The 17,180-nt window shown below is 40.3% G+C and overlaps 1 long non-coding RNA gene and 1 pseudogene across 1 annotated transcript; both read right to left on the bottom strand.

Annotated features, from left to right (window-relative positions):
- Positions 1–344: 344 nt before the first annotated feature.
- On the bottom strand, positions 345–10,443 carry LOC140586358 (uncharacterized). Its single transcript, XR_011988188.1, has 3 exons — positions 10,146–10,443; positions 4,640–9,190; positions 345–1,221 (listed from the first exon to the last, which is right to left on the bottom strand). It is a non-coding gene; the product is annotated as an uncharacterized lncRNA (long non-coding RNA).
- LOC140586366 (U2 spliceosomal RNA) lies at positions 5,204–5,436 on the bottom strand (annotated as a pseudogene).
- Positions 10,444–17,180: the final 6,737 nt, after the last annotated feature.

The following is a 17,180-nucleotide window of genomic DNA, read 5'->3' as shown; positions in this document are numbered from 1 at the left end:
CCACATGCTAATCACTGCCCCACATTGAATTGGCACTTTGATCAGCCATGAATCACTTCACTACCCCCTGTTGAATGTTGCATCGTATGTTGTTAGATATCTCGTAGTAGTATTGCAGTATTTATTTAAATTGAAAATGCTTAAAACAGATCAATTTCTCACAAACACATCTATTCATGAGTGATTTAAACGGCAAGGATGAAAATGATTAGGATTAGCTCTTGCCAAAATAGGGCTTGTAAACTTTTGTGGTACTCAGAATTAACCCAAACAACTATGACTCTATAATCCTCTATAATCACTCTCACTCTGTCACACTTGAATCAAACTCCAGGCCTCGCATGTAATGAGCAAAATTTTCTTCTTTATTCAGCAATCCAGCGTAGTGTTCCAACCACACTCGGGGACAATGCGCAATGCACCCCGCACCCAGAAATCAGCAGGTTAATATACTATAAGACGAATTCCCCTATATGGACTTCTAAGTCCTGATTGGTTACCAAACATCTGCAAACCAGGTTTCGAACATACAACAAACATAATACGCCACCTCTATTGGTCTACTTCAAGGATGTTCAGTTTCCAATCCTCGTTAGGCCTAGGCCTCCTATGAGTCCCACACATAATCCTGTCTATCCAGCCTAGGAAGGAGGGCAAAAACCCTAAACATTAGGGAAATTCCACTCCCAACCCAGCAAAAAGGTGCAACCCCCCCTTCGGTGTCCATGGCTGGCATGGCTCACAATGTTATCAGTAAGGGAAACCCCAACCCTATATTAATTGAGGGAATAATTAATAAAATAAAGGGAATGATTCTATAAGGCTGTAACTAATCAAAACAAGAACTGACTGGCGCGCCGGCAAGTCAAGGCTACCTAATCGGAACAGATAGGGGGGCGACAGAGAACATCAGCGGCCCCTACTTATCTTTTAGCCTTCCAGAAGGCCAAGAACAGTACGAGCCGGCTAGAATCACACATATGGTTGTCACGTACACGGAAGGTACCGAGAAAGGGGGGGAGATGCCCAAAGGGCTTTAAAAGGGATACAGCTGATACATATGGCAGAGCCTCCTCCTGTACATGCTGAATGTATGTCAGACGGCCGCTCCCGGATTGCAATCTGTCAGACAATAAACCGGTGATTTGCAACTTCTCCCCGTGTCAGCTGTGAATCTCTTCTCATCCACGGACCCGGTGGAGACGCCGTGCTCCAACATACCTAAATAAAGACTTCAGCGTAAACATATACAACCCTTATGGGTACATAACTTGCTTGTGTGTTCAAATGCTACCATACAACAAACTGCGTCTAGCATAGTATAGCAGCTACATTTCAAGGCTTCCTGCAGGTCCCCTTTCTCCCCCCGGCGATGTTCCCTTTAGCCCAGTTCTCCAAGATCTGTGGCCTGCAAAGCTGGTTCCGTGCAGGTGGCTGTGAGGCAAGGACACACGGCACCATCCCCAAAACAACAAAACCTGAGACACAAGAACAATCCCACAATGCCTCCCAACCCTGGCCTACCATCACTTTAAATTTCCCTTCCACACTTTGAAGTAATGTTAAACATATACTACATAATCCTGAAAAGGAGTGGTCACTAAAATTAAACAGCTCGCAGATCTTCACAATGCAAGAAATGCAAAGATGGAGAAAGCGAAGAACAGTTCACAGCCGGCTGGGCACATTGTCATCATCAAAGATTTTAAGCATGTTTATTTATATAGCACAATTCGGGCACAAGGCAATTCAAAGTGCTTTACAAAGACAAGGATACAATCAAATTAAAATGTCAAAATCACATTTCAAAGATAAGTAAAAGAAATAATAATGAAAATAAATAATTTTATTAATCAATTACAATGAACACATAATAATAAGAAAAAGCCAAAATAAATAAATAGCTAACTGAAAAGACGTCACATTTTAATGACAGAAAATGACTGGTGCTGCACTAGGAAACTCTGACCATGCAACAATTCATCTAATTCCAGCATACAGACAAAATCTGAAAACTGCTAAACCTGTTGTTACTAGAGTGAAACACTGAACATGTGGAGCAGTAGAGCAATTAAAATCATGCTTTGACTCGACAGACTGGAATGTTTTCAAAACTGCTACTAACAGCGTGGATGAATACACGGACACTGTAACATGGCACATAAGCTTCTGCGAGGACTCTCGCATTCCCAAATAGTCTGTTGTCAGCTATAATAACGACGAACCATGGTTTACAACTGAACTCAGGCAGCTTCCTAAAACAAAAGATGAAGCTTACAGGAGTGGTGACAAAAACCTGTTCAAATTCTACTGCGGGTTTGAAAAGCCACATTCGCGCATCATACAGCCCTCACCTTTTCAATGGCCTTCTTCACACCTGGGTACCTTCACACCTCGCCCACACTATACCCAGCTCACCCCCCCCACGTCCAGCCACCTCCCCAGGAGAATCAACGACAGAGATGTAAACAAGATCTTCAGTAGCCAGAATACAAGGAAAGCTCCTGGTTCAGACTCTGTCTCCCCAGCCACTCTGAAGCACTGTGCAGATCAATAGTCACCTGTCTTCACAGATATTTTCAACCAGTCACTGAACCAGTCAGTGACTACAGACTGGTGGCTCTCACATCGGTGGTAATGAAGGCTTTTGAGAGACTTGTGCTGTCATACCTTAAAACCATCACAGACCTATCGCTTGACCCCAGGCTACAGTCTGCCTACAGAACCAACAGACCTGTGGACGATGCAGTTAACACTGGACTCCATTTCTTACTCCGACTTTTGGAGTGCCCTGAGACATATGTTAGGATTCTGTTTGTGGACTTTAGCTTTGCATTTAATACTATTCTATCGGAGCTAATGCGGAATGAACTCTCACAACTGTCCGTGCCTGATCCAAAATAACATGTTATAACCACGATGGCCCAGTTTTACGCTACAATCATTGAGTCCATCGTCACCTCCTCCATCACAGCCTGGTTTGGATCAGCCACTGAACGAGACAAGGCCAGACTGCAACACATCATCCACTCAGCAGAGCGAATAATCGGCAGTAACCTGCTTACCCTCCAGACACTTTACATCACCAGAACCAGGAAACGGGCATACAAAATCTTTGAGGACCCATCTCACCCTGCTCACCACATCTTTCAAGCCTTACCCTCCATGAGAAGACTCATGGCAATCAGAACCAAGACCCCCAAGAGCTTCTCCCCTCAGGTAGTCTCTCTCATTAACCAAACCAGTCTCTGAATGGACGTTCAATTAATCGTCAGCTGCAGTGAAATATCCACCAGCATAACCAGTGAACAACTGATAAACTTCCTCTATGATTATATTCTGCACTTTTGCACATTATGCACACATACTGCAAATTCTGTATACATATTGCACTCTTGCACATATAGTTGACTTGGCTGCTACTTAATAATGGCACCATTTAAGAGCCCTTTAAATTATTATACCATTTATATAGTTTATATTCATACTACAATGATTACTATGTACACACACATATATAAATATCATAATACCATCATTACTACCATTAATAAACTTAATTATCATATAATTATCATATTACCCAATTGCCAGTCTATTGTTTATTACCTTTCTGCATATGTCTTTGCTAAATGTGGGTAACTCTCGCCAGTGTGGGGAAGCAATAAAAAAGGCCAACAGAATGTTGGGTTATATCTCTAGGTGTGTGGAGTTTAAGTCAAGGGAGGTGATGATACACTCATATAATTCCTTGGTAAGACACCACCTAGAATACTGTGTGCAGGTTAGGTCACCATACCTCAAGAAGGACATTGCTGCCTTAGAAAAGGTGCAACGAAGAGCTACGAGAATGATTCCTGGTCTTAGAGGAATGTCTTATGAGGAGAGGTTAGCGGAACTCAATCTGTTTAGCCTTGAGCAAAGGAGACTAAGGGGGGATATGATTCAGGTCTATAAGATTCTAACGGGTCTGGATGCTCTTCAGCCAAATGACTATTTCAATATTAGTCTAAATACTAGAACTCGTGGCCATAAGTGGAAATTAGCGGGAGAAAAATTTGAGGAAGCACTTCTTTACACAGCGTGTAGTTAGAGTATGGAATAGTCTTCCTGCTAGTGTAGCGGAAGCTAAAACCCTGGGTTCCTTTAAATCAGAGCTAGATAAAATTTTAACAACTCTGAGCTATTAGTTAAGTTCTCCCCAAACGAGCTTGATGGGCCGAATGGCCTCCTCTCGTTTGTAAATTTCTTATGTTCTTATGTTCTTTGTAATGTCATGTAAAAGCACCACCAAGGCAAATTCCTTGTATGGAAACATATCTGGATTCCGATTCTACATCCTTCATCAGTACTAGAAAACTTCCATCCAGCGTTGCATTTCACTTTGACGCTGTCGCTTTTGAAACACTTTTCTGTGATCTAGCTCTTGTTTTGGTCGCCGACTATCATCCAACAAAAGGTTCATTTCAGCTCTCCTAATCTGACATAAACCACACTCACAAACACTTTTGGGTTACTGTGTCACCGGGAAGGGATGGACTCCAGTCGGGATGGGTTTCCAGCATTTCCTATCCTGGCTGTTCTCTTTAGGGACAAACACAGGAATGGAGTCTAGTGATCACACCGGAACTTGACTTACCTGAACGGAGATGTATGGAGCAGACTCTCATATGCGCAGGGATGCTCTGGAATGCAAGGTCTTTACGCCCCACCGCTATAAGCTACGCCATCCGACGCCATTTCGTCAACTCTTCCACTTTTGCTCTTGTCTTTTCCAATCCAGAAAAGAGAAGAAACCGAAGAGAGACCCGAGTCGATATGGGGCTGCCGCTTAGCGGGTCGCCGTTAGCCGGGCCTCCGTGACGCCCCCGCGCAGAGTAGAATGCCCAGGGGCGTCGCAGTCACCGGCGTCCTCCCTGTCCTCCTGTCCTCTCAAAAAACAGCAATCATTTAAACAAACATGAGGGAAAATTCAAAAGGCAAAGATGAAGTCATGCCTTACCTCAGCACAGCTGCCCACCGCACAAACGACAGCGTGTCACCTTACTTTAAAAAAAAGAAAAAAGGCGGGAAATTGGGGCCGCGCACGGACAGGGCCCCTCCCTCGCACCACATGCGGCTAATTAGTTGGCCATCCAGAGGCACTCAGTCTATTAGTCACCCATTCAGTCAGTCAGTTCTGCCTTTCAACAACAGGGGGCAGTAGAGGTGCACCGTTCCCGGAAGCACTGCAATACCGGGTCGATGCCTGTAGCAGACGGGGCAAGCCCCACTTCCGGCTCCCTGTTCCAAAAATCCGTTTAATATGTGGTCCCCTCCATGGGGGACGTATCAAAATAACCTTTTCATACCAAAACAAAATGTAAATCAGCTCAAATACATGAATAATAAATATTATGCTTGTACTACTTACATTAACACATAATCACAATCTATAAGGCTGAAACATTCCCACACTATGCAAATCATGCCAACACAGTACAATAAGACTTTCAAAGATAATATTAAACAAACACCCACAGAGTGTTCCAAAGTGCATTTTGCAATGTCTATACTTTGAATGTCAAATTACAAACTTCACATAAATCTAAAGTACACTAAGATTAAGATGAGTTTGTTACCAAACCAAATATATAAGAAATAATTTATTTGCCAGGAATTAAGTTTATGATATTGAATGAAATGTGTGAGCATGCCCCAGTTAGTGAAAGTGTGTCCCCTACCCCAAGACTCCAGAGGGTTAAAAAGGAACACATCCGCAGACTTCCAAGCTCTGCACTAGGGCTGAACGATATTCTGTTTTGACATCGACATCGCGATGTGCGCGTGAGCGATAGTCACATCGCCGGAACATACGATGTGAAGGGTAGAAGCCCATTGTGTATTAAGAGAACGGTAGCACACAGTAAACACGAGTTTGTTGTATGGCTTGTTGCTGGGGTGACATGCACGTTCCGCGTGCCTGCACAGTGATTGGTTCGCTGTGTCGCTGCTCACCGCTCACAGCCAACATTCACTGCTAAAAATGCGCGACGAAGAGGATCCGCCGCAAAAAAATTATTTCGTACCAAAAAGAAAGTCGAAATCATCTATTTGGGACTATTTCGGCTACAAAAAGGAGGATGTTGACCAAAAAGAGGTACTTTGCATGGAGTGTCATAAAGTTGTGGCCACAAAACATGGAAACACCACCAATTTGTCTGATCACTTAAAACGGCACCACAAAGCTCTTTACAACGAATACAAAGCCAAATCTGGATGTCAACCAAAACAAACAAATGTTTGTGATGCCTTTGCCAGTGTGACACCTTACCAGAAAGGCTCTCAATGACAGAAAGAAATAACAGACGCAATAACGTTTCATATCGCTAAAGATATGTTGCCATTAAATACCGTCGCCAAAGAGGGATTTAAGAAAATGATCCGAACGCTTGACAGGCGGTATGTTATACCATCCCGCACATATTTTTCCCAAGTTGCGATAAAAGAGCTGTATGAAAAATGCAAATCTAAGATTGAAGCAGAACTGTCGCACGTGGAATACTATGCAACTACAACAGACTTGTGGTCCAGCAGGACAACGGAGCCCTACATGAGTCTGACGGTCCATTTCATCGCAGAGGACTTCGAGCTAAAAAGTCGCTGTTTGCAGACGGCATTTTTCCCGGAAAGTCATACAGCCGAGAATGTCGCAGAGGCCCTGAGAGAAGCGGTGTCCGCTTGGGGCTTAGATGAGACATGTCAAGTCTGAATAACAACAGATAATGCAGCGAACATGGTGAAAGCTGCCGATCTGAACAAGTGGACCAGGCTACAGTGCTTCGGCCACAGACTGCATCTTGCAGTTGGTGAGTAATGACCATGATCTTTATCCAAAATAAAAATACATTTTTACTCAGCTGTTTTACTTAATAACCTGTCCTGAACCTGACAAAACTTGTAAAATGAATTTGTTGCATGTGTGTACGTAGAGCTTTAAAACGTAAGAAAAAATACAGACACTAAACATTTAATTTTAAACAAAAAATAGTTTTATGAGCACATTTGAGGAGCTCTTTTCCAAAATGCGATAACTCCATTTCAATAGTTTTCAGGGAAATTAATTGTTTTACCTAGACCCACACATTTTGTGAATATTCAATTTATCCTGTTAAAATGTTTTTTGCTTAGTCTGAACATGTTGAATAATGATTATTAAATCAAACAACTATATTGTTGTTGAAAAATTCAAAGTAATTTTTTTTTCTTTTCAAAACGCTATAAATCCATCCATTTTTCCCAAAAATTGATGGTTGTCTTTTTTTAAAAGTCTTTTGTCTTTTATTTTTCATGTTCGCAGTTATTAATAAACAATTAAAATGTCTCATTGCAATATTTTACATATTCCTAATCATTACTTTTGCTGGTTCTTTGTGACAGCTTTTAGGTGCCGTTTACATGAACGCGTCCTGCATCAGCACCGAAAACTTAGAGAGAGAGAGAGAGAAAGAATAAGATTTTTTTACTTATTTTGAGGAATTATAGCCTAATGAACAAACATCTGTTAGGAGCGCAGCCACGTTGGATTGCGAGAACGTTCACTAGGCTAAAATTAAGTTCGGTGCTTATTGGGGTTTGGAAAGAAACTGCATCTTGCAGTACATTTTAAACAAGGAAATTATTATTGCCGTTTATCGCGTTTTGGAAAAGAGCTCTTCATTTATTGTTTGAAATAAAACAGTGTGCTTCAATAATTAAAGTTCGCAATGTTTTGTTTGTTTTCTCCGCTTAGAAAATGCAGTGAAAAAGGATGGCCGCAATGATCGTGCTACAGGAGTCTGCAAGAAGCTGGTGAGCCACTTCTCTCACAGCTGGAAGGCCAGCGATGCCCTGGCAAAAGTCCAGAAGGAACTCAATCTACCATCACATTGTCTCATCTCAGAATGCCAAACAAGATGGGGTTCCAGACAGATGATGATCAGCAGGATATTAGAGCAGCAGCAGGCTTTAACTCAGGTCCTGTCTGCAGACAAGAAGCTGCGGCATCTAATTCCAACCTGGCAAGATATAGATGTGCTGGAGTCTGTAAGCAAGTCACTGGGCCCAATGCTGGATTTCACCGATGCACTTTCAGGCGATGAATACGTCAGTGTCTCCTTTGTAAAGCCAGTTCTTCAGCTCTTCAACACTTCACTACTGGAAATGCGAGAGGAAGACACAGACCTGACCAAGAACATAAAGATGAAGATGCTGGACTACCTCAATGAGAAATACGAAGATGATGATACTCAGAAGCTGCTAGATATGGCATATTTTTTGGACCCCCGGTTCAAGATAGACTTCATCAGTGCAGACAAGAAGACCCAAGTTAAGGCCAGAGTGGTATCACAGATGATGGAATGCCAGGAGAAATCAAGCTGCAGCACTGACGTGGAGCCCAACGTTACCAGTGCACCCCAGGCAAAGAAAGCAAAGAAGTCATTGGGAAGCTTCTTTAAACAGAGAGAAACTGAAGCAAAGGGTGATTCCTCTCTGACCCTAAAGGATGCTTTGGAAGCAGAGCTAAACACTTACCTGCTAACACCTCCAATAGACAAAGAGGAGGATCCACTTGCATGGTGGAAAGTACACAAACTAAGCTTTCCTCATCTCGCCAGACTTGCCCGCAAAAACCTGTGTATTCCTGCGACAAGCTCGCCGTCAGAGAGACTTTTCAGTACTAGTGGCAACATCGTCACTTGCCAACGAACCTGTCTCAAGCCTGCAAAGGTTGATAGTAGAGGTCGACCGATATGGGTTTTTCAATAGCCGATGCCGATATTTAGGAGTCAGGGTCAGCCGATGGCCATTATATGCTGCCGATATTTTTTGGCCGAAAATTGGACGTTTTCCCCTCTATTTGCATGATAAAATATCACATTAATAATAACAAACGATACACAAAATTTCTCAACTTAGCATTTACTGAATACTGACTTGTGTAAATTTAAATATAAACTTAAATAACAAAAACACAATACAACTTATAAACAACTTAAACTTATAAACAATAAAGATAGCAGCATCAGAATCTCTTTAGCAGCAAACTCATTCTTCAGCTCCCAAGCTCACCAGTCTGCTGCAGATATTGCACCTGGCTTTTCCTGGTGTTGGCTTTGTGAAATGCTGCCATACAGGATTAGATTTTTGTTCAGCCATCAGACAGCAATTACTAAAACAGAAGAATAAATGCAAGGTTAGAATTTTTATTATAGTACCTTCATCTTCAATTCATTCTACAATTCCAGTATTCCATGCACATTAAAACAATTACACTCTAATACATTTTGAAGAAAAAAAAAACACTAAGTGCATCATGGTATGATGAGTAGTGTACACTAACATGTTGTTTCTGTTGTTAGCAGACAGATAGCTTAAAGCCAAATTCACAATCAGAATCTAGTGATCCCGGAAAATAAAATAAAATAACTGTCGTATTGCACAGCCTTGTATGCAAGGACAACATAAGCCCCTAGTGATTGTGACGTTGTCTACGTATAAGCCCGTATAAAGGACAGACATGTTTAATGAGGAAACTAACTGCGCAAAGTCATGCACTTTTTATCTAGACGTCTGACAAATTGTTTGAATCTCCGGTCTCAAATGAAAAAAAGTTGCACAGAAGGACCATTGTCAGCATCAGCTCAAGTAAATGGTAACCAGGCTTTCGAACAAACACTTTTCTCCGCCATGCATTGTTCTTAGCAGCTCTGTGTCTCCCGAGGACGGCGCTGTCTGTGATCAGGGCAGAGTAACGCAACTCTCACACACGCTGCAGTATTTGAGAGCTGCCTGCTCCGCCCCACACACTCACAGAGTGAAACTCTCCGACACAAGAAAAAAAACGTAACTGATAACATCGGGCAGATATGGTAATAATTAAAATGTTAACAACTAAAATGATTTTTAACGATTAAAAAACGTCTGTGAGCCCACCAATAAGCGCACAAAACGAACTCTATTAGAATCAATGATCCTTAATGTTACCTGTAAGCTACAGTTGGTTGAAGGCTCATTATCATTACCCCAGTTCCCAATAGCGTAATTCGCGTTTTCTTTTAAAGCAACATTTCATAGCAAACTACTTAAATAAACAGGTCATTGAAAGATCAGAATTTAAGCCTTACCGTTTTATCCCAGGACTCTTCCAAAACTTCTGGCTGTGGCCCTGCACAAGGCAGCATGGGTCACGTGTTCCACAGCAACAATAACACTGGGCTGCCCGCAGACGTGCCTGTCTGAAAATCGGCGTAGTGCACTCGGATATCGGCCGATGCGGATACATTAAAAAATGCTAAATATCGGCCCGATATATCGGTCGACCTCTAGTTGATAGACTTGTATTCTTAGCTGAAAACCTTGAGTTAGCAAAGCAAATAAAAAAATATATATTTAAGTTATGTTATGAACCAATCAGGGGGGTTGGTGTTGCAAAGCTGCTGTTTAAATGTGTTCAGCTTTTCTGTTTACAGGAATATGTTCTCTAATCTGTTTAGAAGATTTAATACAAAATATATAAAAATTTTATTTCATTTTGTTTATTTCATATATTTAGCCATGATTATGATGACCAACACCAACACTGTTTTACTTTGGCACTTTGGCTAAGAAAAGTTGACTTAAAAGATTGTGAACCAAAATGCTTATAAGTTGTTTTATAAAAAATATATTTATTTTAAGTTATATTGTTGTAAATCAATCAGGGGGGTTGGTGTAAAGCTGCTGTTTTATTTAAAAATGTGTTCTGCTTTTGTGTTTACAGAAATGTTCGAATTTTGGAATAAAATATTAAGTAACCTTTTTGTCACTTGTAATGAAGCTTGCTTATTAGTGAAATTATTAATATGTAATTATTGGTAATTATTGACTTTAGCCTGGATTGATGGCTCTCAATATCGCAATATATATCGTTTGGAAAAAAATATCGCAATGTAATTTTTTTCCAATATCGTGCAGCCCTACTCTGCACAAGGGTCGGGCTAAAACGGCATCATACACCTTCCCAAAACACATAAAATCAGTAAGCTTGGGAATGAAATAGGTTAATCGCACAATAAACAGCACAACAGATCAAATAAAATGCTAATAAATGTTAATAATGTTAATATTGATGAATAAGTGCTACAGTGATCAACCAAAACAGTGCTCAATAAAATCTTTACGTGCCATTAAATAAAATCCATACCAAATAAAACACACACACAGAAAAACAAAGCACACTTACCTAAAACCCGAAGTGTCCTCTGTGTGCTTCAGGAAAGTGCATCACGTGAACCCTGTAGGATGGAGTGTCACCACCTAGACGTACCGGGGCAGCTTTCGCCTAGGATCAAGGCAGTTGGATGGATGTCAACTTACCTCTGGGGGTAGGTCGTTTAGATAGATGGCTGCTTCCTTCTGGGGGCTGGGGGTTTGGGTGAATGTCAGCTTACTTCTGTGATCAGGGTCTTTGGGTGGAAGTGAGCTTACCTCTGGGGTCAGGGGGTTGAGTTGAAAGCAGCTTGCCTCTGGGGTTGGAACATTTGGGTGGATGTGATCTTACATGAGGGGCCTGCATTTTTGGGTGGACAGCAGTTTGCCTCTGAGATCGTCTGCCGCCGCCCCCCAACTTTCACAGCCAGGACCCCCTCCCTTCCCTAAGGTAGAATAATTCAGACATCCCAACCTGCAAAAACTCAGTTCTGTGAGGTGCCCCCAACCGCCCGACAAGGAGTGAGATGTAACTCCAATAAACTTGATTTCACAGTTTAATTTCTTCATTAATTTCCTCTAGTCAGCGCACTAAATTACGAAGGTCAATATTATGTATTATTTTGACAATAATATAAGTAGATTATTTTACCATTTATGCAAATTCCTTAATTATATTCCATTGCTACGTTACAAAAGTGTTCAAGGAGTCTTTCATGACAGCATTGGCAACTAACCAAGTATCTAACTAGTGTAGACCTGAATAATACAGCACATGAAATGACACTTGTTAAACTCACCTCAACATGCATTTTACAGTCGTTTAAACCGTCATGAGCAATGCTGAAATCACTGTTGCTAACAGTACAGCACGCAACACTGTCATTATTTTCATCCTTATTAAACATGGATACACTTTCTGAAGTGAAATGCGTTTTATACTTCCGTTTTTTGGGGCACTCTCCGTCTGTCATGATGCTCCACTGAACCGATAACTTCGGTCCTCGAGAAGTTAAATAGAAGCCCGCCCACATTGAAATCTGAATGGCTTAATTTGCTAAGTAAACCAATCAGGATGCTGTCTGTCTAGCACGGGCTACAGGCACACACGCAGGGATCCACACATATATGCACGTTCTCTCTTTCTCTCGCTCATTCCGTCGTACGCGCGCGTCTCTCGAGTGCGCGATGCACACACTACTGTCTCGCGTGCATGCTCTTGTTTACTTCCTCTTCTTTCCGGGATATTTTATTCAATTTGCGGGTATCAGGGAGTCGCTGTCAATATGTGGGAGACTCCCGGAACTTCCCGGAGAGTCGGGATGTCTGGATAACTGCTTATTTGTACTATAATGATAGCTGTTAATTTTCAGGGAGCTGTGATGATATTCGAAATTGTGCAGGGTTATATAAGTACTGTGAAGCTGTCGTTATCCAGTTAAATGTTTAAAAATATGTATTATTTTATCATATTTTATGTATACTTTAAGCTTATTCACAGGTCTCTCCTGCGTCCATGCCTACTTCAATGTAAAATCAGACAGATTGCTTAACTTGCAGCTGTCCAATTACGCGTACATATTTTATTGCTGCAGATAATTAAGGTAGGTAATACAACGCTGAAGGTTAGATGTATAGTACGATTACATATGTACAACATGTGGTCATTTCAGTCAGACAAACGTTTAAAATGGAAAACCAGCTTTCCGTTTTTACCGGCAATTTCCATAGCACGTCTTAGTCGAAGTACTACACTGCCATCTATTGGACAAGTCAGGTTACTGAATCGTGAAATGTGTCTACTAAAATGGATAATATCTTCAGTCATGTTTTCTTTTAGGACCACTACAAGAGGATTATCAGTATGAAGGTTTATCAATAAAAATAATTTATTAAACTAAATATTACAGGGCTCTCCCTGAAAATAAGACGCTCTTAGCTTCCAAAGGCAAGGACACATTCTAGTGATTTTCCAGGAGACTGGACCTAACTAACCTGGGGCCTTATTAAAAAAAACAATCAATCAATTCATGTTGAAGCTCACAAGGTGTGGAGAACAAGAAACACAAGTAAGGGAGAAAGGCAAGGTGCAAAGCATACACAAGCAGTGTAACGACATATCAGTTACAATGTATGATTAAAAATACATCATTTCTCACAGTATGAATAGTGGCCCGTTGCTCCTACTATAGCCTCACGCCTCCAGGGTCATGGGTTCAATCTGCACCCCTGCTGTAATAAACAGTGACATTATTACAGTAACATACTGTTTAAAATAGTACAATACTGTAGAAAAAACGCTTTCTGGGCAATATTTATGAGAACCTTGTTGATAAAATACTGTAATGTACTGTAATTCTGTACATGAACTGGAAAAAAATAAACTGTAGAATTTACTCAGATTGAATGATGTAACAATTTGCACTCACTTTTTTGGGTTGACTTTATACCAATTCTAAGAAACATTTTAAATAAATAAAGCTATAGTCTACCCACTGTCACAGTACTATCCTATAAGATTTACTCAAATCAATATTTCAATATTAATATTAATAAATTTTAATATTAACATTAATTAATATTTCAAATCAATATTTGTACTCACTCGTTTGGGTAAATTGGGATATTACTTTTTATGAGTAAAGTAAACCCAAGTTTAGCAAATAACATACCTAATGTATTTAAAGGGCCCTTTTCAGCATTCAACGCAAAGTGATACCAGGTTTGAAACAAGGGTCTTTGCCAGCATGGCCTGATACAGTTTTCTGTCCCTTTGGGAGTAAAGGTCTTTGCTCAAGAGCTCATTAATATGGCTATTCTGCCAAGACTGGGCTTTTCTGCAGCTGTGGTATATTTCACCCACCGTCATGAAGGAAACTCTCCCAAATACTGATCTTGCAAGATGTTCTCTGTTGAGATAAAAAAAAAATGGAATAGCTGTGATTGCTCATGTAATGCTTTTTGGGGTGATGTATTTGTTAATGTAAGGCCATTTTGATTACCCACACTTGGCCTTGTAGCCTTATATTTGCAGAAAAGAGCCTGAGCTGTATGTATATGTATATTTGCATAGCATGACATGGTACTGCCTTTGATGTAGTAGATTTTTAATTCACTGTTATGATGTTGAATAGGACAAGTGCATAAATCCCCAAATATATTGGCTACCACAGCTAAAACGGATCTTGGTGGGGTGTGTTGGTTCGTGCTCCATGGAGTGATCTTGGGTGGGTGGCTAAGATTGGATGTACATAGAATAAAAAACCTCAATGTCTTCTAACATCCCCACCATAAGAAAACACATTAAGTCCTGCTCATACTAATTCTGGTATCTAAACCATCAGCTTTTCAGGACTCTTTGGCAATTATACATCTCAAAACACACAAAGCCAACTGATACAGAGCAATCAGTTTAAACAACCAAAGGAATCCTGAAGTAAAACAAGCAATGATATGTGGTGGAGACTAATATCTGTGGCATTCCATTCTCAACTGCAGTGGGATTCTAAATATTATGTAAACATGGATATCCAAAAAGTAAACCTAATTAAAATCGAAATATTAAATGAGCAGAATGATTAAATTTGTTGTTCTATCCCAATGTAGGAATTATTAGCTCAAATAAATTTTAATATTCTCCACCAATATGTTTGAATTAATTAAAGTTTAATGAATTATTATTTAATGCTGATTATTAATCAATTGTTATGCCGAATGGTCGGCTCCTCCAAACTCAATTGCGGCATCCCTGTGAGTCTGTTAACCCTTTCATGCACAACGTCCACATTTGAGGACTGTAAATTTAACTCCATTTCCTATTTATTTATCATATTGATATACTCCAAACCACTTGAGGGCAGTGTTAGTAGATTCATCGCTATATATTAACAATATGTATAATCTTGTATTTGGAATATTGACTGTTTGATTACATCATTAATTCAACATGGCTGACCGTAATGGCCATGTGCTAAATGCTCCAGGCATTTCTGTAAAAATGTTCTACTCAAAAAGGCAAAATCAGGTAAAAAAAAATATTATGATGTACAGGATAGTATGTTGGACAATTCTATGTTTTTAGAAATGAAATTTGAGGTAAAATATAGTTTGCAGACCTTAAAAACCAACTGTCCACATATGTGGACGTTGCGCAACAAAGGAGTTAAATGACCAAAAATCTGATTTTGTAATTAGGGAGGTTTTTTTTATTTATATTGTTCAAAGATTAATTTAACTACTTTATATTACAAGAAAACAAACATTTATTAAACATACTGTATAAACATAAATAATGATCTCACTACATATTATAAATTATGTGTACTGCCTTTCAGTGACAACATTACAGAAATATATAGAGGTGTGCATGTTCTCCATAGAGAAATATACTATGACATTAGATAGTGATTTTATACATACACACAAACAAACAAACACACACACACACACACACACAGACAGAGAGCGAGACCAATGAGACCAATCACATTTTCCCTTTCAACCAGGAACTACCCAAATCATCTCAGTACAGAGTAGTTGAGGAAATCCCAGAGGGCAGTGGAAGTGATAGTGATGGCAGTGATGACGATTACCTACCACAAGCATCTGGCACAGATTCAGAAAGTGACACAGAAGGACCACCAGAGAATGAGGCAAAGGGTGATGAGGGAGCATCAGAGAATGAGACAGAGAGTGACACAGGCAGACAAGAGGTTGAGATGGTGGACGGCAGAGGCAGAGGAAGAGGACGAGGCAGAGGTAATGGTAATGGAAGCGGTCCTTACAGGAGAAGAGGTAGTCAGAACAACAGAATATGGGCACGTAGGGACAATCTGTATCAGGGAAATCTCCCTGCCTTTACTGGGATGGTCAATGTAATTGCACAGGGTGAGAAGCCTTTAGAATTTTGATACAGTTTAAACATGATATGTTACACAGCGTGTTTAAAAAAATCATTTTATGAGCTTAATAATATATCCAACACATCCTGTCATTATATACTTGAAAAATCAGTTGTTTTTTTACATTAAAGTTATATAATGGTCCATATTTTCTGACGTCTCTCTTTATTCATTTTTACCCCTTTGTTGCGCAGTGTCCACATACGTGGACAGTAAAATAACTTCTATATAAAATTATATTTTTAAAAAATTAAAAATGATTTTCAGTTTTAGTCTCATTTAGAGTAATAAAATCAATATAAAAAAAATCTAGACAATTTTTTTCATAGTGCGTGCATGAAAGGGTTAATGTGAGACTTAAATGGGATTCACTAATTACCAGTATCGCTTAGTAACCTGGGTTAGAAGGCTCGTCCAGCGAGCTGCATCACCAGGTAATGTACACGATTGGTAGCGAAGCTTCCCCCACGGCCAATGAGAGAGAGTCTCGCGATGTTTCAGGCGAGTTTGAGGTTCAGAGCGTGTAGCAAGATCACACAGAGGCAGGAACTTAGTGTGAGTACTCAATGACGGAGGCTGAAGTTGTGTAAAAGACATGCATTTATTCCTAACTAACACTACAACTAACATAAGACAGACATTACACCTAACACAAACAACAAACACGAAATAACGGAATAAAACAAACGATGTAATTATGAAAATGCAATGACCGGATTTAAATGAGTAACCTTAAATGGGAAATACTGTTCTGCAAAGCAAGCATAGTTTGTGGAAACACGACCCTAAAGTCTTATAGCAGGTTAAACAGAACAGCTTAAGTTGTTAGAATGAAAGGAAGTTGATTTACTTGGTTGAAGAGTGGGGGGGGGGGGTCTTGGCAGTTGATGGCAGAGCTGCTGAGCTGATGGCACTCAGGAAGGCGCGGCGTTTGGAGCAGTGGAGTGGAGTCCCTTTAGATTCTCTCTCCTGGTGAAGCTTTGTCTTGGGTGCTGTTCTCTGTTCAGCTGGGCCTTCACCGGAGGGCTTCTTGTGGGCTTCTCTCCTCCCGGACTGATGTTCTCCTTCGGG

Source organism: Paramormyrops kingsleyae, unplaced genomic scaffold (genome assembly GCF_048594095.1).
Source record: "Paramormyrops kingsleyae isolate MSU_618 unplaced genomic scaffold, PKINGS_0.4 ups44, whole genome shotgun sequence".
NCBI lineage: Eukaryota > Metazoa > Chordata > Actinopteri > Osteoglossiformes > Mormyridae > Paramormyrops > Paramormyrops kingsleyae.
This window is presented reverse-complemented; position numbering and strand designations above follow the sequence as displayed.